This window comes from Thermobia domestica, chromosome 12 (genome assembly GCF_964235325.1).
Source record: "Thermobia domestica chromosome 12, izTheDome1.hap1.1, whole genome shotgun sequence".
Lineage (NCBI taxonomy): Eukaryota > Metazoa > Arthropoda > Insecta > Zygentoma > Lepismatidae > Thermobia > Thermobia domestica.
In genome coordinates, this window is record NC_137465.1 from 223,261,504 (window position 1) to 223,285,603 (window position 24,100).

Sequence of the window (24,100 nt, forward strand, 5' to 3'; positions counted from 1 at the left end):
GTCCCGGGTTCGATTCCCGGTAGTGATACTAGGGCGAAAAATGTAAAAATTTTATCAGTTCAGCCATCAGGAATGAGTTTTTTCTCGGTTTCTCTCATTCAAACCAGGCTAATGCCAGGATGGTACCTAACATACAGGTCCCTGGCCGCTTCCTTCCTTCCCCAATCCTTTCCTCTTTTCCTTTCCTTGGATAATGTGACTGCCGAGTGACGTCATCTCACATACCGTACGTGACAGGCTAAATGGCCATCCATGCCGAAAGCCCAGAAATATAATTAGTAATTCAAAACCTTGAATATTTTTTAAAGGGCGGAAAGGAAGATGAAAAATATGTATTTTACATGAGTTTCTTAGCTTCAGTCAAGGGTGCCGATCCTGGGGGGCCGAGGGGCCTCGGGCCCCCCAAAGCTCATCTCGGCCCCCCTACTGTATTTATGAATATAGGAAAGGAGGGCAAAGCGGATCACTTAACTTCAAGGGCCTCAAATGGCAACTAAAATTAAGACTAGGAAACCAAAATTTTGAGGAAATATTTTATGATTATTAAACTTTCAAATAACAATACAATAGTAGCAAGAATTGCATATACATAAATGATATTGCTTAATTACTGAACTACTGCAATTTATTCACTTTGCCCCACCGGTAGGGCAAAGCGGATCATGATAGTGGGGCAAAGTGAATAAGCAAAAACTCATACATTAAAAGTCAGGTTTAATACAGATATGCAAAATAGAAATTGTATAGAAGAACAATATATATGTACACAGTCTAAGATCATAAAAGAATGACACCTAAATGAACTGTTTTACCTACCAGAAGATCAAAATGTTTAATATTTTGTGACTATTAGCCTAACACATTTAAATATAGAATTAAGTCTAGACAAAGCTTGCATATACGTGATCCCTAAATATGTTTAAAAAGCTCAAGTCCATAGAAGTCTTTTTTCTTATCAAGTAGGCATCTAGTATCTAGTTTCTTTCAATCTATAGTAACCCTAATGAGTACAATCTACGTAGCAGCAAACAGATTGAAAAAAAAAAAAAAACAATAATAAGGCTTAAGGCTGAAAATAATATCACATCACACGCTTGGTTTACACAGATCACAAATGTAAATGTCTTGTCCCTTATAATAATCGGTACAGTTTTCGTGAAACCATGACAGACAAATAGAACACTGAATCCAGTCTTCATTAAGTGGATCTGAATAATATTCATTACAGAACTTGCATTGGTAACTACCGTCTCCTTCTGGTGATTTTGAATGTTAACGGAACAAATTCAATATGAATTTCAATATTCAAATTAGCTGTGTTGCAACGTATACGTACTTATTTAGTGCCAAACAGATGTTCTAAAACAGTACTGCATTATGCTTGGGGCAAAGTGAATCGCTATTCGCTTTGCCCCTTCTAAAGTTATTCTCTTTGCCCCACACTACCACATGAGACAAAAGACTGTCTACAGCATATGGACGACGTATTTACGATAATTCTCAAACATGATAACAAAGGTAAGATCCCACCCTGTCCATGCATAGTGTGCTCGCAAACATTCAACGGAATAGTAAGAAAATATTTCAAAATCCTTACGTCTTGAATTTTTTTTAGCAAAATGCGTATTTTCTTTTTTTCTCCTCTCTCGTCTAAACAACAACACGTACACACAAAACAGTAACGTCCTTCTCTTCTTTCACTAGTGACGTCATAAACTGGGGCAAACATTTCCTGCCCTCTGCTTTCAGTTGACTGTAAATTGCGTTATTCGCTTTGCCTCATATATCCACTTTGCCCCCCTTTCCTCTATACAATATATGTCATAATTTGAGTGCAATTTGTCTTAAAATCTTCTGCATCTGAATGCGCCTTCCCCAAATTTACAGAGAAATCGGCGCCCTTGGTTTCAGTTACTGTAAACTACAAAAGTGTTAAGAGAAATTATGTTATGTTGAAGGAAATGCATGTGTATTTATTACTATTAGCAGTGGCGTATTTACGATTTTGTTTCGGGGAGGGCTTTGCTAATTTTCGGGGGGGAGGGGCTTTGCCTGAAAATGTGAAAATTCTGCAAGATATTTCATATACTTTACTATAGTAAGTAAGATTTCGGGGGGGGCTTAAGCCCGGAAGCCACCCCCCTAAATACGCCACTGACTATTAGTAATTGGCATTTACAACATACCTAATTCTCTGTCTTATACTTACTTCAGGAAGACCATAACAAGTACGATTTTAAAATTTATAAACTTTATCAACTAAGCTAAATGTAAAACACAGAGATCTCATGCAATTGTGCAAGGCTTCTTTCCGTCTTATAAAATTTACCTACGGTGTATAATTAGTTTCCAGACTTTCGCGTTTCACTCAATACAATCCTGGAAAAGTTCGGTGTTTGGCCTTTGGTGTTTGCTCTTCCTTGGATACTTACACAAAACTTACAATATAAACAAAATTTTTCTTAGAGTGAGTTTTATATGATAGAGGGTGCGTTGACCACTATAACGATTTAAATTCAAAAAATATGCTTTGGTACATTTGTTCCACAGTAAAGTATGGCTCAGCAATCTCGAAGTTAATTTTACTTTCGACAAATGGGTTCTTCCTGCTGCTAGATGTCTCTTGAGTCACAACTGTCGCATTATTTTTAGTTGTCCGGGATTGTATTAACTAGGTTTCCTATATAAAAGCAAGCAACAAGAATATGTGTTAATTAAATACAATCACCAAATACTGATAGATACTCTTACGGTCTTACGTGGAGCACTGAAAATGACAAGAAATTGGAGAGGTCTTCGGAAGACGACACACAGCCCAATTTTATTATACGTATTTCTTCTTTATTTTTTAGTTTAATGTCCGATGATTATGTACTGAGGATAAGGGAGGCAGTTATGATCGGATGCATTGTAATGGTGGAGTAAATACAGTGGGTGTCAGCGGGCGGACTCCAAGGAAAGTTACCAGCACAGTGCTTGTCCCCTACAAAAAAAAAAAAAAAAAAAAAAAAAAAAAAATGTGCTGTGATGTTTGATATTGTTTTGTTATATCACATAGTAGGTGTATAGGCTTTTGGACAGTTTACCTTATAGTAAACTAGAAAAAAATATTTTTAATTAATAAGGAAATTGGAAAGTGGATTCAAAATAAAATACTTTATAAGACAGTATTGTACATTTTAATATACAATGCCGTTTTTCTTATTTGAAGTTCAGCATCCTCTTATACGCTGAGGCTATAAGAGACGTGTATCTACAGCTTAATTTGTGGTCTGAACCACATGAGCATCTACTGGAAATTGAAGAAGTTTAATATATAAAATTGATTCCGAGGAAAAGTAATAAGAGTTATTTGAAATTCATCAAAGAATATGAAAAATAAAACTACATTTATCACACGTGGTTGGTTTTCTTACTAACACATTTATGATATATTAGGTTGTCTGACAAATGGCAAAGAATGTTTGGTCCTGATCACTTTACGTTACAAACTATTGGCAGCTACTGGATTTATATTGAACGTAACTACTGAAGGAATTAAACTAGCACATCGTAACAATAAAATTTAACTCCAAAATTTTAATAACGTCTAAATTTTCAACGGGAACTCCGTCGCATACTTCACTGGATTATTCATTTACATAAACAGACACTGCTTTTCCGTCTACATCTTCCGGTAAATAATACAAAAATAATTTCAAATATGGTTAAGGGTACTTGCAACATTTTGAGAATAAAATATAAAAGCATCATACTATGATGGGTATAATACGTAGCTTCAATTACACTGGCGTTGCTTTTCTATCAATAATTGGGGTGTAATTTGTATTGCGAGAGATCACATGTTGGTTTAGTTAAGAGCTTAGTGTGAAACCGAAATAATAGTCAAATGTTAACACCCACAAAGGAATGCGTAGTTCCACTTGTTTCGTTGTATAGGTGTCGAATATAGTCGCAAAACTGAAGAAAGATTAGTTACCAAATCATGGGCGCCCGAAAGGCAGAGCAGAATGGAGTAGCTCACGAAAATGTATACGTAATACGCAAACCGTGTGTATTAAATAGCACACGTAATATATAAACCATGAAATGAGCCCTCCCCCTACAAAATTTTCTTCTGGCGCTTCTGTTCCAAATGGCTTCGCAAGTAATAAAAAAAAGAAAGAAAACTATTTAGTGAAAGAAGAAACGAAGATAGACGATTGAACGTAGTTTCGTGACGCAGTATCATAGGCAGTACAATATTAAAAAGGCCAGGATGAATGTAAAATGTCTCTCCCATAGAATCATACATAACTAGCCAGAACGTCTTCTTACAAAAATGAATCGCATTTAATTAAATAATAATCTTTCTGTTAATGAGTTTTACGGGCCCATAGCAATCGCTTATTTATGCTGTTAACAACAAACAAGTCAAACTGTTGGGAACTGCTCAATTAAAAGTACAGATACAAACTTTATAATATTTGTCACCTGTAAGAAAGATTATAAAGTTAATATATTTTCTACTGAATTTTTTAAATAAGGCGGTTAATGAATCAGACTAAATTTGTTTACTAAGACAAGAGTAACACCACTGAAACTAGAGGAAGCAAGCTCTGCCTCAAACACAAGCACAACACAACTGAAATCAGATGAAGCAGTCTCCAACTCGAACACAAGTGCAATACCCCTGATTTTAGGCCAATCTTTCTCGAAATCCAACACGAGTAGTGCAACACCACTGAGATTAAATTGATCTATCAGTCTTTAACCTCAACACTAGCGTAATACCATTGAGATTAGATCAAGCATTCTTAAACTCCAACACAAGCCAAACATAACTGAAATAAGACCAGCTTGTCAAAAACTCCAACTCAAGTTCAACAACACGAGATTAATTACATCCAGCTGTCTCCAACCCTAACACAAGCACAACACTACTTAGATTAGACCAAACTATCTCCAATTCTAACACACGCACAACTTTACTTAATTAGGCCAAGCTATTTCCAATTCCAACAGAAGCACAACACTACTTAGATTAGGCCAAGCTATCTCCAATTCCAACACAAGTGCAAAACTACTGACGTTAGATTAGCAGTTTCCAACAGCAATATGAGCACAATGAGAAAGCATACTTCAAATTTGGAATATTTCACCGTCAAAACAATGCTACACAACTTCCTGACTTGCACGGGAGTCGAGTTGGCCACATGGATAACATTGATATCACCCAGTGATTCAGCTAATAAAGTTTAGAAACCCTATCAGGCTCTTGAGAATTTATTTGATTATTTTAATAATCTAAATTCATGGAATTTCTTGATGACCACTCGACATCCATGGAGAATTTCACTCTCGATAGTTTGTAATTCTGTTGTTCACTGGTCCTTCATTTCTACTGGTCTTAGTCAGTAGTTCCGATCCTGTTGGTCAAGGGCGCCGATCCTGGGGGCCCGGGCCCCCAAAGCTCATGTGGAGCCCCTATTGTATTTATGAATATACAATATTTGGCATAATTTGAATGCAATTTGTTTTAAAATCCTCATATATATATACCTTCTGCATCTGAATGCGCCCCTCCCCAAATTTACAGAGAAATCGGCGCCCTTGGTGTTCGGGCGTAAAGGACGAGCAAGAGAGTCGCAAGCTACGACAAAAATAAAACGTGAGATTATAAATAAAAACACAACTTGTAATAAGTATTTACATTTGTTTTCCAAATTTCAAATCGTTCCATATTTTATATTTTGTTCTTCCTTTTTTTTCTATTGGAGATTCCTATTTTCTTAAAAAATAAATAATTATATAAATTAATCATTTTAGAAAATTAACAAAAATGAAAACAAAATACTATTTAAATGTATAGGATGGAGTTCAAAACCTTATCAAGTAAGAACAAAGGAAAAAAGTGTGATGGTTAACACTGATTTTCCTTCACAAGTTTTTTGACCTTCGGTGATAAGTTCGACGAAGATAAGTATGGTCGTTTCTCTACCTTAGAGTTTGAAGTTGAGATTATTTAGTTTAAAAAAACAGTCAGCGAGATATGGAAGAGAATATACAATAAAGAAGCATAAAGGTATTTTCTTCCTTCACTTAGGAGAAATATTTCCCCATCTGACTTAAGCTCTTGCAGTCTACTTAACATATTACCTTTCGACAACACTAGAACTTCAGTATAAAAAGTAAAGTTTTTATTTTCAACATTAAAGTCGTCTCACAAAGTCTCAAAGAGATTAGTATTTCGAGCACTTGACTTTAGGAAATTAATAACTCTTATAGCCAATCATAGTGCCTGCTTCAGATTTTCTGGTGAAGTATTTCCAGCTACTTAGGCAATTAGGTTGCCTGTGAATTAAACAATCCGATCCAATAATTATAACATTTATATCCTTTGTCCGGTTTGTAAATCCAGATAGTAAACCTAACATTGTCGGAACTTTTATCAGTACACATTCCTTAAAATCTGTCGAAAGACCAACTATTTTTAACAAAGAAAACTACTGATAAGATAAAGAAACCATCACAACCTTTGGATGATATCACCAATAAAAACAATAAATCCTCAATTAACATCTTTTCAGTTACGAACTAAAAACTACACTGAGATATGTTCATGGAATCATCATACTATAGGAGGAGAAAAGTATAGATATTTTTACCATTTCAACTACCTGATCCTCTAAATCAAAGGCCATTTCATTAACTCTACGTTTCATGATATTGTCTGGAAGCGATACTTTGTCAATTTTTCTTCTGGATTTCTTGCCAAAGTACAATTTCGGTTGTCTAATACGCAAGGCTTGATAAGATTCTCACTAATAGTTTGTTTTTTTATATTCGGCTATTAGAAGATAAAGTCCTTGTGAGACTTCCAACACCTTTACATTTTGCTCATGAAAGGTTCAAGAAAAATCCAATTTAATATGTTTCATCGAGGTTTTTTTTTAAACTGTAGATTTGTTTTTGAAGGTTGAGTATACTGTTGACAAATGTCGTTCCAATCGGAAGGGGTGGAAAGGATGTTCCTAAGGACAGCATGACATAGAACATACTGTGGTAGTTGAGTACCATCTTTTTCAATGAACGTAAAATCGTATCTGGTATTATTTTCCCTATATCGCATACCCTGTGGAAGAGTGTTACAACTAAAAAAAAATCTAATTTTGAGTTATCATTGCCGTTGGATAGAGAGAAGCGAACCCTACCTGGTTGTTGTTTTTGCACAAATGTAACTCAAAAATTAACCCTTAGATGACAGAAACACCTGTACTCCAGGCAGCGATTTTGATAATATAGGACAGAATAATATAGTTGCAATTCAGTCAAGAGGCAGCATTCGGTGAGGGCATGTGTTGGAGAGTGTTACATTTTCTATTATACCACTATTCTTCTCCATCCACAGCACCCAAAGCTCATCGAGAACCGGTAGGAATTTTAGAAGCAAGAAAAGCGTGATCCGATGCTCCTGGTTCAGAGTAACCACATTCAAAAGGTGCATCATACATTTTGTAAAAACCTTAAGATAAAGACAGGAAGAGAGTGAAATTACTGAAAGATATGCAGATACTTGAAAGTGAGTGGCACTTAAGTAGCAGTAAATTAGATCGGCAAAAAAACAGCGATAAATTAAACACTAATATCAATATTTTTTATGTTATTGTAATCCAATTTTAGTTTTTCTATATTTCAAAAGTTGTAGTTCTCACAACTTTATTTTATGTAGTTGATTGAAGAAAATTGAATGAAAATGGAAACGTTACATATTCCATCTGACGTTGTTTGTGCCAATCTAAAAAAGAATACGGTTTTGTGGCTTACGTTAAATTACACTGCTTTATATTAATTTTCCTACTTTTAAGCAATTAATAATTCCCTAACAGCAAAATCGTTGCGAAGCATTGTAATTTAGGTACAAAATAGTTCCCTGTTTGCTTCTAAAAAAATCGTTCGATGGAGTCAGTGGTGCCCACCCCCCCTCATGTCCATGACGCACCCCCCTCAATTGCCTATCCGTAGGTGTTCTTCCATGAAAAAAAAAAATTTTGATTAATTTTTACACCCTCTCAAACATATTTATATAGATTTTTAACCCTCCCAATATTTCAATGACGCACTTTGCGTCATAGCCCCCCCTTGTGGGCACCCCTGCCATGGAGTATTGCCTTCCTCAAATCACTTGTTCTCTTAAGATAACATGATGTTTATCTGGCATAAATCTTGTAATTATGACATAATTATATCAGTTGTATCTAAAAAACCATAAGCTATAAGGGAATTAATTGGTATTTTACAGTAAAACATTTAAAGTATTAAACATTTAAAGTAAATATAACTTGCCTTACAATTTAGACACTGGTTACGCGTCCGGTAACAGAACGTCGACTCCGAGTCAGGCGGTGATGTCACTTCCTCACAGCGAATGTTTATTTGATGTTCGTAACACTGACGTAACCGAACACAGTATTTTTGTATTGGCCAGTCGATGAGAAAATGACTATGGTTATAATAGACTATGGTTTTATTCATTCTTGACGTACACATTTCAAAATATAAATAAAAAAAAGATCCTGAAAATAATATGAAGTATCTCAGCAAATGGGCGGAGAAGTAAAGTAGAAAAATAAACCCGAGTTAAAGAATTAGCATAGTTCTATATATACACATAGTAAAAGAAGACAGGATATACGAGAATTATAACAAAATCCAATCTTTCTAATTCTTATTTAGGAAGAGTGTGCTTCATTTATATTCTATTTGCATGGTTTTCATTGTAGGTATTTTGTGTTATTCTTGGCGAACAAATTATTCCAAATTAAATTACTGGGTTTTGCGCTGTGAAAAGCCTACATCTTCAGCTACTTAGCTGACGCATAAGAGACATCCAATAGTCTAATTGCTCTCAGGTATCAATGCCGGCCCTGACGGGACAAAGATCGGACCACTTTTGCAAACTGTTTTTATCCTTTCAATATGCCAATGTCTCAAATAAAGCATTTGCTTTAAGGAAGTGACGCCACTGCCGGACACATAGCCACAACAGTTTTAAAGACTGCGAAAGTTAGTAATAACGTTTGATTTGATTAAGATTATGATAAATAGTTTTACTTTGTGATAATGCAATGTAAGGGAGATTTCAATCTTGCAACGAATGCCACATATATTTAGCGCCATGTTCCTTTCTTTGTGTCCAATGGCCTATAGGTGTATGAATACTACTGATCTCCAAACCTGGAGAGCGTGTAAAATTGAAAAGAAAATACAATCGAAGAGAGTGTAACTTAAAACTACTATTTAAATGTGGTATAACCTCAAATTACTTTAATTTTCAAGGACGAATAGGCTTAAAACTACAGATTTTTTCTCCCTCACACACTCATTGCATACTTACAATACGAAAATACGTATTTGCCCTAACCATCGGTAACAACTAATACTAGAGTATATCTTAATACCTACAGTGCTTATTCAAACTCATACATTCCAGGGACAGATACCAAATTTTAAAATTCATTTTCGCAAACATATGTATTTTTCACTTGTAAAGTCTTCCACCGGATGCGCGATATGATCTCTTTGAATTGGTAGATGCCATTGTACCTCACACAGACACTGAGAAAATGGCAAAATCACATAAATTCAATACAAAGTTACAAAATAAAGTACTAAGATCGGAAAATCGGCATAAAAAATTCATGAAATAAATAATATATTATGAATGGTTCCAACAATGCAAATGTAGACAGTCTGCGTTATGTTTATTATTCAGAAGCACAATAGCGACATTATTGAAACAAGAAAGAAAGAGTCCCTTATGAATCGAGCACCAAAAAGTTTCAAACTAACAAGAAGAAGGCAGACTTTGGTAAATGTACTTCGGGACCATTTTTTGCGAGGTAGTAGTGCACATTTAAAGAGTTAATATTACAACTGGGAGAGCGCAATGGCTAAACATAACGGAGAAAAGCCGTTTTAAAGTATTCCACTCGAAACATATATCGTACCACGTGCAAATTTATCAAGTGATGAATTGGCAAGGTGAGTAGAATCTGCGACTCATCTGTAAAAGGTACCGGGTTTGTTTCCCGTTTGAGTCAAACTGTTTTCTCTTTTGCTTCAACCAATAAAGTAGCCATTTGTAACTATTAGCAAATATTAATTCACCATTTGTTTACGCGTCGTCCGATATATGTGGCTAGTAGAAAACTTTAAGACGGTTTTTCTCTGTTATTTTTAGCAATTGCGCTCTAACATTTTGTAATATTAACTGTTTACATGTGCACTACCACCTCGCAAAAAAAAAACGGCTTCGAAGTTCATCTACCAAAGTCTGTCTTCTCCTTGTAAGTAAAGTACGCTTTTCGTACTGCTTTGTTCTCTTTCGATATTACTCGCGACTCTTCGCTCTTACTCTGTTTGTTAATAATTACATTATTTTTGTAACTGTGGAAAGGGTTGTCGACGTGTGTAAAAGTACTAAAAAATAAAGCAACTTTCAAACAATTAATAACTGATTTTCGAAGAGCAAAAAGAATGAATAATAAAATACGATTTGCCTTATAGTTATTTAACTTAGAAATACTACAAGCGTTCTAACAAAAAGGCGTTAAATCAAATACCGTACAAATGTTATTTCAATATTACCGCAGATTAATATGCTATATTGTAAATTACATCCAGTTAGTTCAGTTTTAATTAAACATGCAAATATGACATTTATATTTTATATTTTGATCTTTATTTGCTGTAGAATTTCGTAAAATGAGGAGATATGCCATTTTTTCTTTGCTCCATCGTAGCCACTGATATATAAGCCAGAGAGTGCTGAAGTAACTAGCCTCATACGTCACAACCGATAGGGCTGTCTATCAATATTGTACTCTTTCTTGTTTGATGTTTTATTGTAAATTGAGAAGGAAAAATATAAAGGTAACCAAGAAAGCTCTCTCGCTTTCTGTGTTCAATTGGCCCTTACATCGTGAGTTGAATGAAAATGGAGATAAAACGAAGGTCAGTTGTTGGTGTTTGTATATTCAACATATAACCTGATTGTTGCAGTTAAGTTGCACCGTGAACTTGCGTAAGGACAGAGTGAATATGGTACATCTACAGAGCGTCATAAGGACGTGAATGCTGGACGAGTTCAAACTGGGGTCCAACACCGCTGCAGCGGGACGGAAGATATGCCAGGCCTTTGCTGAGGATGTTGTAACTACGCGAATAATGAAGTAGTAGTTTAGCAAGTTTAAGGACGGTGACGAGACACTCGAAGACACACCGCGTGCCGGAAGACCAACAAATGTAGAAAATGATGATCGTCAAGCAGTAATTGAGGCGAAAAATGACCAGACATGTGAGGAAATGGGACTACAATGCAATGTGAGTGAAGAAACCATTCAGCAGCACCTCCATCAACTTCAGAAGCACTACAAGTTGCTTCGATGGGTCCCACATGATTTGACTCCGGGCCAGAAAGACAGCGAACAGACACATGTGTTTCTTTACTGTCTCGTCTGAGGAAAGAGCCATTTCTGGGCAGAGTGTGGACATGTGATAAGAAGTGGGTCCTGTACGAAACTCCACGGCGCCGTCATCATTCGTTACCATTCCATGAACCGGTTCCAAAACACCCGAAACCAGCATTGCACCAGAAGAACGTCCTGTGAAGTTGATGAACTGTTCGCGGCAACATGCATCGCGAACTGCTACCAGCTGATCAGAGCATCAAAGCAACTGGGTACTGTCAGCAGTTGAGCTATGTTCAAGGAAAACTCAAAATATTTCTCAATCGGAAAGGGGTCCTCCTGTTACAGGACAACGCTAAGTCCCACGTGGCTTGGATGTCTATGAACAACATTCTACGCCTTGTATGGGAAACAATATTGCTTCCGTCATATTACCCGGACAATGCGCCATACTATCGAATTATTACCTGTTCCATTCATTGGATAATCATCTTAGAGGACGCGAGTTCAAATCCCTAGTAGTAGTGCAAAATGTACTTGATGCCTACTTCGCTTCATGGCCCACCAAGTTCTACCGCGATAGAAGCCATGGCCTTCCGGAACGTTGGCAGAAAGTCATCGATGTGATGGGGACTATTTTTGATCTTTCAGTTACATCTTAGGTGAGATATCGATGTTGAAGGTGGTGCGTGAAAAAGCGAAGAAGTTTCTTCGTTACCTTTATATATCTTTCAACGCATAAAATACACCGATTGTGGGAGAAGCAACAAAAAATAAGTAAAAATTGAAAGGTAATTCAATATATTTAGCTTAATTTTAAATATAATTTTAAGTTCGTAGCTTCAGCAGCATCTTAGCTTTGTTTGTATTATAAATAGAAGGGAGTAATTTTAATAGTTGTTCCTCGTGCCTTTGTTGTAATTTATCAACAAGGATTGTAAAAATCATAAGTGATACAATAAAGATTTATTCTTGCACCGGGAAATAAAAGAGAGCATACTATAGACTATAAGGATAGGAGAGAGTTATTATAGGCTGTAAACAACCACTATGAATCAGAAAGTTCTGAAATAAGTTTTAATTGAATATGGTACATCCATACCCTATAAAATATATTTTCAAGGAGTGAGAACAATGAGATTTTGCAAAGAACTTGTGAGAATACTTTATCGGTAACTACGGGAGATGTCATGCCGGAACAGCCTATGACCCAGTGTCCGTAGTGTGAGGAAAATGTCCCTAATCTAGGGAAATTTCATAGATAAATTTTGCAAAAAGGGAAAAAAGGGAATTTTTCGATAAAACGTGAAAAATCCAGGGAAATTCTCTAGCTCACTCACTGACCAATAGCAATGCTTAAGTTTTTAAAATTTATTCTTCAGATGTAAACTAATACAGTAATAATAGTTTTGTGTGCTGAAAGTAGCATAATTTACACTATTGTTGGCTTTATAGGGTGCAGGGTGGCTCAGTGGTAGAGTGCTTACCTGTGGTGCGTGGGGTCCGTGGTTAGAGCCCCCACCAAGTAAGCTTGCGGTAAACAACAACATGTCCGTGGATTTTCTTGACGTACTGCCGTTTCCTCCCACTTTTTCATTCTTCCATCATCGTCTCCCTTAGCCTAAAGACTTAATCGTGGGACGTTAAACTAGTTGGGTGCATAAGAAAATTTCGTTTGATTTCATTTTGTTGGCTGGGTACTTTCGTGTGTATACTTTTGTAAAAAGAAAAGAAAAGAAAAGAAAAAGAAAAGAAAAGATAAAGGTGAATGGAAAGTAAACTAAAAAAAAAATGAAGCGTAAAGCAAATGAATAAAACAAATGTTATTGATCTTCCACTAATCTTGCATTTAGCTAAACTAAAAATTACTTTAAACCAAATTATGAGAAACCTCAAACACTAATAGGGTTTAATATTTGGGGAGAGGTGGGTAATGACGATCACCTAAGAAAAATGGGTTATCACTTAGTTTCATTTGCAAAATATATTGAAACAAATTTGTAAATATATATTCCAATCCTTATACAATAAGTGTGTTCAGTTCGGGAACACGATGGAAAAAAACTCAAATTGCTACGTTGGTCGCCATTCCCATCACATGTTGGTAATGGCGATCACAGTACAAGCTTAATAAACACACATAGTTCCATACGCAGTATCTTTTTTTAAAACTTTTGCTAAACTGCTCCTTCGAAAGACTGACAAACGTCAAATGAATGTTCTATTGACGTTTTTTCAAAGACACGCCAGAGATATATCCACGTGGTGAGTCCACACCAGTACAGTCAGCATGAACCCACGACCCACAAAGGTTACACCGATACCAAAGTTTCAGTGTTAGACTCAAGTAGGCGTATTACCTATCTTAGGTCTAGCCTCTTTTATAATTTTGGGCTGGAGAAGTATTGAAAAGGTTTGTTCGGAATGGCAATCACCATGATGGTAAACCGATCACGTTGATCGGCATTCCAAAACATTGCGCCATTTTGAAAATTGAGCTTCTTATACTGTAAAACGTAGTTTATTTGAAATATAACTATGTGCCGTGCATTAGACGTAAATATAACTTTTTATGAATCTTGGTAACTTCAAGATCTTACAACTTAAAATTGTACCTATCGTCAGTTGAAATATGCAGATCCCTATAAGAAAATCAACAAAAACAAGTTTCAGCACGCTGTAGACTTCAGTCTTCTCTGGCAACTTCCTCGACAATACACAAGAAACCTTGCTACAAGAAGCAGATGGCAGCAGTAGTTTGACTTCTCCTCAGGTCCCGAGGGCAAAGTGGGCTGATCGCCATTCCCAACTGATCGCCATTCCCTTCCTCTCCCCTACAAGAATTTTGTAAAAATGCACATGGTTATTTTTCTAGAAAACTACGTATATTGGCCTGTCTGCAGTTTTTTCTCATTTTTACTTTAGCTGACTTAAGTTTGAACACTTACGCCTAGCATCTGACAAAATTTCCCTGGGTGCAACACAGAGGGTAATTTTCATCATTTGGCCAATAATTTTCAGATACAGTTTATTTCTACAATGCTCATTTAATTGGCCTTTCTAATTCTACATAAATAAATAATTCCGAAATACCTATATTATGATACTAGTTATTGTTAGATCAAATTGGAAAGCGAGTAAATCGTACGCGGACCGTATTAATATTGCGTTTCGTTAGTTATAAAAATTGTGGTAGTAAGTTTTAAATGAAGTTATTAACATTACACTGTCATTTCATTACAAAGTAAATACAAATATTATCTAAAAAGTACTTAACAAGGAAGCAAGACAAGATGATAAGTCATTAATTACTGTTGAGTTCATATTTTCAGTCGCTGCCTTAAGCTAGGTTTTTGGGTAATTCATATTCTGGCCACACTCTAATTTCTATGGATGGCAACACTGAATATTCTTCCGATTCATTTTTTTCGGGTAGGCCCGCAATTAGAGGGGGCTGAACACCCCTAAACTTCGGTGGCCCCCCCAGGCCTCAATACAAATTTCTATTATTAATTCAAAAAATACGATTTCGATATTTGTGAGATAATTTCCCCCCTCACATATTCATGGTCCGCCAAACCTCTGTGGCTGGTTGCGGGTCTGTTTTCGGGTGTACAGTAACATTATTTATTATTGTGTAAGTTACATTTCATTATCTCTTTTTCACTTACGAAAAAAGGTCAATAGAAGAATGGTTAGCTTTTACATTACTTTTAGTAGTCTGTCCCTTGAAGTGAGAAAACTCAAAAACTAGATCTTTCAGATTATCGTCAGTTCCACAATTTATTTATTACTTCACTGACTAATGATTGGTGAATGCACTATTGTATGTCCGTGGAAACGAGATGCAATATTGTAATTATCATTAAACAGTATTTAATGCGGTCATTGCATTAAAAGGTATTTATAAGTCATCTTGCTATTTTCTCTTGGCCTTAAACAGAAGTTGATTAATGTTATATTAGATATAAAATTTGAAAGGACATCTGCAGATGAAAGTGTCAACGGCGTTGAAGTCGTATTGCTTGAAGACAAGACTGTGAGATAACTTTGCAGCGATTATGCCAAATGCCGATGGTGAAATGAGAAGTAGGGCCTATGTTACCTCCGGTGATTATGCCTCATGAGGACATTCCAACTGTCTTCTGTTATCATATCGAAGGGGCAGAATACGACATTGGAGAAGATATCAGGATTGATTGAATACATTCCAATTTGCGGGAACAATTGTTGCCTTCGAAGTTGAGCCTCACATAAGCTAAGTCGAAAACTTGAAATTCGAAACTGAGTGATAATTTCCTCTAGATTATTCCATAGCCAAAATTTGACTTCTTGACCTATTTGTTAAGAAAACCAATAAATTGTGCATGTAGAAGTTAAAACCTATGTTTGCAATGAAAGAGAAAGAACAGCGCCAACACAATTTTTCCTTGCAAGCTCGCTATTATCGATATATATATATATATATATATATATATATATATATTCATTTTTGCTCTCAAGCACACGGACGAGGCCTGTCTAAAAAGTATCCGACCTTAATTTTTTCCACGCAAAGTAGTGATTCTCAGGCGGCGCCACCGTGCACGGTGGAAGGAGGAACCTTAATGCGCATGCTTGAATTTTTTCACCGCGTTCGCGTGTGCCAGTCGTGTGCTGGTGGTCGCGAAGTGAGGTGCTGTTGGTAGTGTTTGTCGGATTTAGTGTTTCTCGCAAGATGACTGAACGAATTGAGCAAAGATACTGCATCAAATTCTGTCAAAGGCTGGGTGATTCTCAAAGCCAAACAATTCGTAAGATTCAGCAGGTGTTTGGAGAAGATGTGATGGGTGTAACACAAATTAAACAATGGTTCAACCGATTCAAAGATGGCCGCACATCAGTCGAGAGTGAGCAGCGTAACGGAAGGCCCCAAACTGCTCGAAACGCAGCTGTTGTTGAGCGGGTGCGAAATTTGGTGATGGCAGATCGCCGTTTTACAGTGCGAGAGATTGCAGAAGATGTTGGAGTGAGTAAAGATTCTGCACATGCAATTTTGCGTGACGATTTGAACATGAAACGAGTGGCTGCTAAATTTGTACCCAAGTTGTTGTCTCAGGAACAAAAAGACACCCGTTTTGACGTTGCACAGGACCTTCTGGACACCACCAACACTGATCCTGGGTATCTGAATTCCGTGATAACTGGAGATGAGTCATGGGTGTACGGGTATGATCCAAACGTTCTTAGCCAAACATGGAATTACAACCGTTCGCCAACCTCCCTACTCTCCAGACCTGGCTCCTTGTGACTTCTGGTTGTTTCCAAAATTGAAGACGCCTCTGAAGGGATCCCGTTTTGAGAGTAGAGAAGACTTAATGCGGAACACGACGACGGAGCTGAACAACATTTCAAAAGAAGACTTCCAGCGGTGTTTCCAGCAGTGAAAGGATCGGTGGGCTAAGTGTGTGGAAGCACAAGGGGCCTACTTTGAAGGGGGTTAGGGTCCCAAATCTGTCAGGTATTCGCAACTATTTTTCTGGCCAAAGGTCGGATACTTTTTAGACAGCCCTCGTATGTTCTTGCTATAGTGAAAAGGGCTCATAGCTCTTTAGGGGTTATGTGAGCGCTGAGAGTTGAACCCACAAAGTAATTTCTCACCAAGAAGCATGTAGTGCAAGGGGCGTGGTGGCTCAGTGGTAGAGCGTTCACCTCCGGTGCTTGGGGTCCCTGGTTCGATCCCAGCTCGCGCCGTGTGAACTTTGTGGTGGACAAACACCATGCTTGTGGGTTTTCTCGAGGTAGTATCGTTTCCTTTCACTTTCTTCATTTCGCTCATCTCTCATAACCACCGTCTCCTTTAGCCTAACCGGCATAATCGTAGGACGTAAAACAAAGATTTTATTTTCGTTTCATTTTAAGCATGTAGTGCTAAAGAACACGGTATATTGTTGATATGGTGCAACGTTCTACTAGACTCGGAAACCGAACCAACAATAAACATGGTAAATCAAGCATAAAGGAGCTTCATCCAGAATTAAGACGGGTAGGCCTATTTATTTTATTGAATGAGATGTATTTCCACCAAAATATAGTTGTTGTTTTTTTTTTTTTTTTAAGATAAACAAGGATTTTAATATACGAGGTAATTACAAACCAAAATACATGCAATTTCGTCTAGGCTAAAAACTAATTTAGGAAGTACAGAAATCAGCTGAAGACGAAACATGGTCCGGAAACTCAATATCGACAACCACCATAGGAAACAACGCTCGCATTGATGCTCTGTTTACGAGAAACGAAATGTTGCTAGTACGTCTTTCATGAGAGATTGCTGACAGATCATCCAAAGATTTTGGTAGATTATTTGAAGCTGTCCAAGTTTAATAGACGTCTGTTCTCTCGAAAGGTGAATCAAGAGAATAAGGCATCCTGCAGGGTGGATTTTGTTGACTTAGGTAATCATGTTCGCAGCGAACAGTTGATTTCTTGGTTTGGCATGCATCTCATATTTATAAAATACAAAGAGTGAGTCCTAAAATAACAAAGACAACGAACAAAGAAGTAAACATGCAAAAACTAACTAATTAAATATTTAATAAAAGTAAAAAAGAAAGTGTTAACGAAACAGTAATTTTCAGGAATATTCTATATGCATTATATTGCTTCATTCAACTATATTTCCTGCCGTACCTTTGTCTGAAAGCGAATATTTTATGAACAACGTACCCTATTCTCTATCTACAAAAAGAAAGCAAATAAGCTTATGCATAGATACATTAGTAACGTATTGAAACAGGAAGGATATTTATATCGACCACAAAAACATTTACACATATATGTAATTGAATTTGGAAAGCAATACTTACAAAAAGTTATCAAAACGTAATTGCATACAAATACATACATGAATACATCACGATCTTTTGATCTACTAAGAAGTCTTTTTTAAACCTTTTTTGTTCTCTTCTCTAATGTTGAGTTTTGAATGTTGAAAATTAGAGATGCAAGGGCTCGGAAAAAAACCGGCTTTTTTGGAAAAAAAACTCGGTTTTTTCTGCTTTGCTTTTTTGCTTCGGAAATTTTGGGCTTTTTTCAAAATACTGCTTTAAATTGATAAAACAGACTTTGTATCGCTTCTATATAACACAAAAAATCATTTAATTAGTGGTTGATGCTGATAATAATATAAAACATTGAAAATAAACTATGAATTTCGAAAAAATATTTCAAACAATTTTTCTTCAACATATTTACATTATGAATTCCACAGGATTAACCAATGTATATAATAAGAATTTTTTAACCTCCTATATACAAAAGTAAGCAGAGTTGGCAAGAACCGTGGTTGTTTTTGAAAATGCCAAAAACCCGTTTTTTGGGGATGTTTAAACCAGGCTTTTTTGGTTTAAACCTGGCTTTTTTGACTTAGATTGTTTGCTTTATGTATTTATATTACATATTCACAGAAATAGCCTAAGTTTGTTTCGCCTTGATGTTATTATGCAACAGCGGGGTTATGCCGGAAGAACTCCCATAAGCTTAAAGAAGTGCGGTCAGTAAATTTCTTAAGTTGAGAATCTCCCGCCCTAGCCATTGGGAAAATCCCGTCATTACTTGAAATGTAAGACAATAACGGGAAAATCCAATTATTGCTTTGCATGTAAAATTTAAAGGTCAACGTACCATAATCAGTACGCTAAAACTGAGGTATTAAATTACAAATTTAGTACCGGTACGTAGATATCATTGAAAGTCCAATCCAAGCTAATGTTGGAAGCTACGTAGGCAATCGATAAATTTTGCCAATTTCTATCAATATATTTAAGCAATATTGGCTTCTTTATAAAACAACACGCATTTAGGCATGTAGAAATATACAATTTGGTTTGTTTCGTATATTTAGGCTTAACATCCTTACGAAATACCGAGGTTATCAAGGAGAAGACTTTCGCTTAAACTGACATCCGAACCGCTACTTGGGTTACGCATGAAAGAAGGATTGTGGTTCGACCGAGAATTGAACATGGGACACCTTGATTAAAAGGTGAAAGGGAAATAAAACTATTGCAGGTGGTTTGATATCTGGAAACGTTACCATGAAGTTCACACGATTCGCATTTTTCATTCTTTTTATTTTTGTGGTTTAAACCAGTTATTTAAAAAAAAAAAAAAAAAAAAAAGTTGGTGTAAATCAGCCAACCCTAAAAGTAAACACTTCTTTTTAAAGAATACACAAATAACTAGCAAAATAGTATCTAGTATTTTTACTTCAAAATATTCCATACCCTCTTTTTGAAACAAAATAAAATTAAAATAAAACATAAGAGAAATACTTAGATTTATATGATACACTTAAAGGCTGCACATCTAGAGCTTTTGGTTCTATATATTCTTGAAATTCTACAGTTAAGTTTTATATAACCACCATCACAGTTTACCCAATCCTCAAGTTTTCTGAATTTTTAACAAGAGGGATTCAACATATCATTACGGAACTCCCCCCCCCCCAAAAAAAAAAAGACTACGGAATATATTTAAGTTAAGCTAAATACAACTGCACAACAAACATGACTGAGTGATTAGCTTTTGCGCTTCTATCGGGAAGTCCGGGATTCAACCAGCATTCGACCATTCTGACAAAGCTTTTCTTCATTCCATCTGTGAATGTAGAAATAGTGCGTGTACTCAGAGTTGGGCGACTTCCTTTTTTATTGTTTTTAAATCGTTATTATTACTAATTACCAGCAGTGACGGTTTTGCGAAGGTTAGGGGGGCGGTCTTTCGGACTGAAGCCCGTTCCCCAAAGTTACGGAATGTCTGCAACAAACGAAATATCTATTATTTATGCCTTTACTCATAAACTTTAAGCTCCCGTCAAATAAAAATTACGAATGTTTAAAAAAACTAAACATTAGTAAGAAACCCTTCCCAAAATACTTTTCTAAATCCGCCACTGATTCTCAGTATAAAATGATTTTTAAAGTTGTATCAGGAAGATTATTGCTAAACATATAAACGAAACGAAATATTAGTTATGCCTGTACTCATAAACTTCAAGCACTTCCCAAATAAAATTAGGACTTTTTAGGAAACGAAACAATCAGAAAAAACCCTCCTAAAGTACTTTTCTAAATCCGCTACTGATTATTTGTATAAATTGGTGTTCAAAGTTGTGTCCGGAAAATTATTGCTAAATCACTTCACAGCTACAGTATAACAGAAATGTGGAAGTACGGTTTGACGGATATATTGAAAAACGTACGCTTTGACGGGTAAATAGAAAAACGGGCAAGTTTAACTTTTGCGCTAAAAGCTAGAGTACTAAAAGCTCTTAGAAATGAAACACGGATGACAAACTAGAGAAGAAAAAAGATGTCGATAACTCAAAAGTTAAAATAAAGTTAAATAGCTTCTAAAATTGCCCTCAAATACTACATTCTTCATGTTAGCTTTAATTCGTAAAACATGTGCTCCATCCATCTTGATGGTGAATTTCAGAGCGAAATATTACATTCAGGTCATGGAATTCTTATCTAACTATAGAATATACTATAAGAAAGCTATTTAGATAGAAAAATCATGAAGTTGGAAAAAGCCAAAATTTCCAAAATTCTCGTTTTTTTCCCAAAAAAGCCGGCTTTTTATGTGAAAAAAAAACATCGATTCAAAAAAGCCGGCTTTTTTGCATCTCTATTGAAAATAGAGCAGCTTTCTGATACCTATTTACGTAAGTGGATGGTCATTTCCACTTATGTATTCTTTACGTGTATTACTTGTCAGCGTTGTTTGGTGAACTTTCGTTTACATTTTTTAATCACGTGTTGTATCTACAACAGAATAGAGCTACAATACACTCATATCACCGTGTGGCCAACCATATGAAACATAAAATTTCAACGTAATTCTTTCAAAGCATAGACCTTATCTTACCTCGAATGACATTGACAGCATTGCATGTAATACCGTCAGAAAATAACGCTTGTATGCAACCTAGAAAATCACGACGGAAACTAAGAACTACATATCGAAGTGTATGCTGTGTTCCTGTTCGTATATCTATGTCAACGTAGCAGTGCTAAAGAGACGGGACAGGGTGCTCCTGTTTTACCCTTCAGATTCTACCCCAAACACAATATTTGTGTTTAGCCAGACACAACGTTCTCTCATTAATTTCAAGTATGATTTCACACCGAAATATTACATTCACAGAAAATGTTTTAAAGTATGCAAATTACCGGTATAAGCTCAAATGGCAACTCTCCCCACAAGTATAACAGAATTGTTAGAAAATTTTGTAACTCCTTCCCCTTAGGAACACATGGGAGATAAATTTGGACTTAAACGGCTTGGGAAGAGACACTATTTATTTTTGTGACCCAGAAAACTATTGGTTGGACAGTAATATGGCTTTTTACATGTCATTCCTTTCCAACCTCATTCCTAATCACAACAATAATGAGTGATGAATTTGGACATAAAGAGCAACAAGAGGATCACTATTCATCTCAGGTACCCCTAAAACAATGGATTCAATACTAATATCGTTCGTTCCCAGTTTTCCTCTCCTTGTTATTCCTTCTCTCCTGGTTCGGAATACGTGCAAGAGTAATTTAGACCAATATATATTCAAATATATAAAATAATCAAAATCTGTGTATCGGGCTAGCAAGAGTTAGCGAATACATATCGTTTCCTAAGAAAATGGACCAAAATTTACCGGACTCCGTCTTTCCAACTCAATAAAATTATTACAAAACATACAAGTTTCGATTAGAATCCCGTCTACACTGACACTGTCTACGTTGCATTCCTAATTCAATACACTGTAAAGATAGAGCAGATGGAAGTAGTGGACAAAAGAAAAATATAGAGGTTCCCTACCAGGCCCGCAACTAGAGGGGGGCTAGAGGGCCTGGCTCCCCCCTAAACGTTTCGTGGCCCCTCCAGACCTCAACACATAACACACAATTTAGATATGTGCAAGAGAATTTTTAATAACTCCCCCCCCCAAACCTCTGTGGCTGGTTACGGGCCTGTTCCCTGTTATGTATCACTACCTACTTTTGACACTCACTTTCCTAAATGTATATTTCAAGCATGAACCATCGTTGTTTTTGAGTTAAAATCGAATTCCATTTAATTTAGTGCTCCTTTCTCCATCGATGCTACATGAAATGAGGACTTATAATTTAAAGTGCAATACGAATCACCGGAATGCGATCAAATTATAAAAAAAAAATATTCCACTTTCAATTGAACACGAGACCCCGTGAATATTGCATGTACTGCAAAGGCTAAGCAAGGAAGATCTATCGAAATACAGTTACATGTTGTCTATGTGGTCAGAAGAAACAATAATTTACTTCAACTAAACCTTATCTAATTTGTCTTTCAACAACTTATAGCTGTAACTTAGTCGCGGGTTGTGCAAGCAATTTTATTCTCTGACATTGCATTTAAAATGTGTTGGAGCTGCGTATATGTGGTGCATCACACTAAATAAATGCTGCTATTTTGATCTTCACAAAATTTCAGATACTGCAAATAAATTCACACTTTTTGGCGTTTGCTGCTATCTTGCAAAATCTTACACCTAACGACCGAATGCGGAACTACTAAACACTTAGTAGAACAAAATAAATATTATGAGAGTATATCTTATACGTGTTTTATTAGTTATTTCCTTGCGATTTCGAGTGTCCTCACAATATGCCCTTGTGCAGTGACCTTTGCTGGAGACAAAAGCAAGGAGTACTTTATATAAATGCCCATCGAAATCAGCATCATGCAAGCAATAATATTCTTAAACGCTCTGCTCTTTCCTGGAAGCATGACTCATTCTAAAGCTATGTTTCATAAAAGACAGAAAAGAAAGAAGTTCTTTGTTTCCAAAAGAATTGAAAATCTCAAGAAAGAAAGTACAATAACATTTACCGTCACCAGTGGCGTATTTACGATTTTGTTTCGGGGGGTGGGAGCTTTGCTGACTTTATTCCTTGAAATGTGAAAAAGTCTGCAACATATTTCATTTACTTTAAAATAGTGAATGATTTTCTTTTGGGGCGGGAGCTTAAGCCTGGAAGCTTCCCCCCCCCTTAAATACGACAATGATCGTCACTGTCAGTACTAGAGTCTTCATGACATTGTAGTTATATTTTAGAAGACAAAGTAATAACACATCACTGAAAAATTCCATAACACATCACTAATAAATCAACCCCTTTTAGGCAAAATTTGACTTTATTCATCAACTTAGTGTTCTTCAAGAGTGATACATTCATCCCAATGGTTCTCTAATATCTGGATGCCTTTTTTGTAAAACGATTTAACTTTGGCCTGAAAATAGGCTTCAGTTTCGGCCACTGGCGTTCCTGACATGTAAAATTAAGGGGGGGGGGGGCATCAAAGAAAATGATTTAAATGGTGCTACCTATCCCAACCTGTTTATTATCTTCAATTCCATTTCTTATTTTCTGCTTACCTTCACTAACCCCCTGAGGAATATCAAGAACTCTGTTATAATCGTTTCACAGCCTGAATATTACATTACAAATAAATATTATTATTATTATTATTTATATGTTATTCTGTCGTTAGTAAATAAATTAAATTAGAATAAACTATTGAATATTTTGAACTTCAAAATATTGGTGGGAACGCGCCTCCTC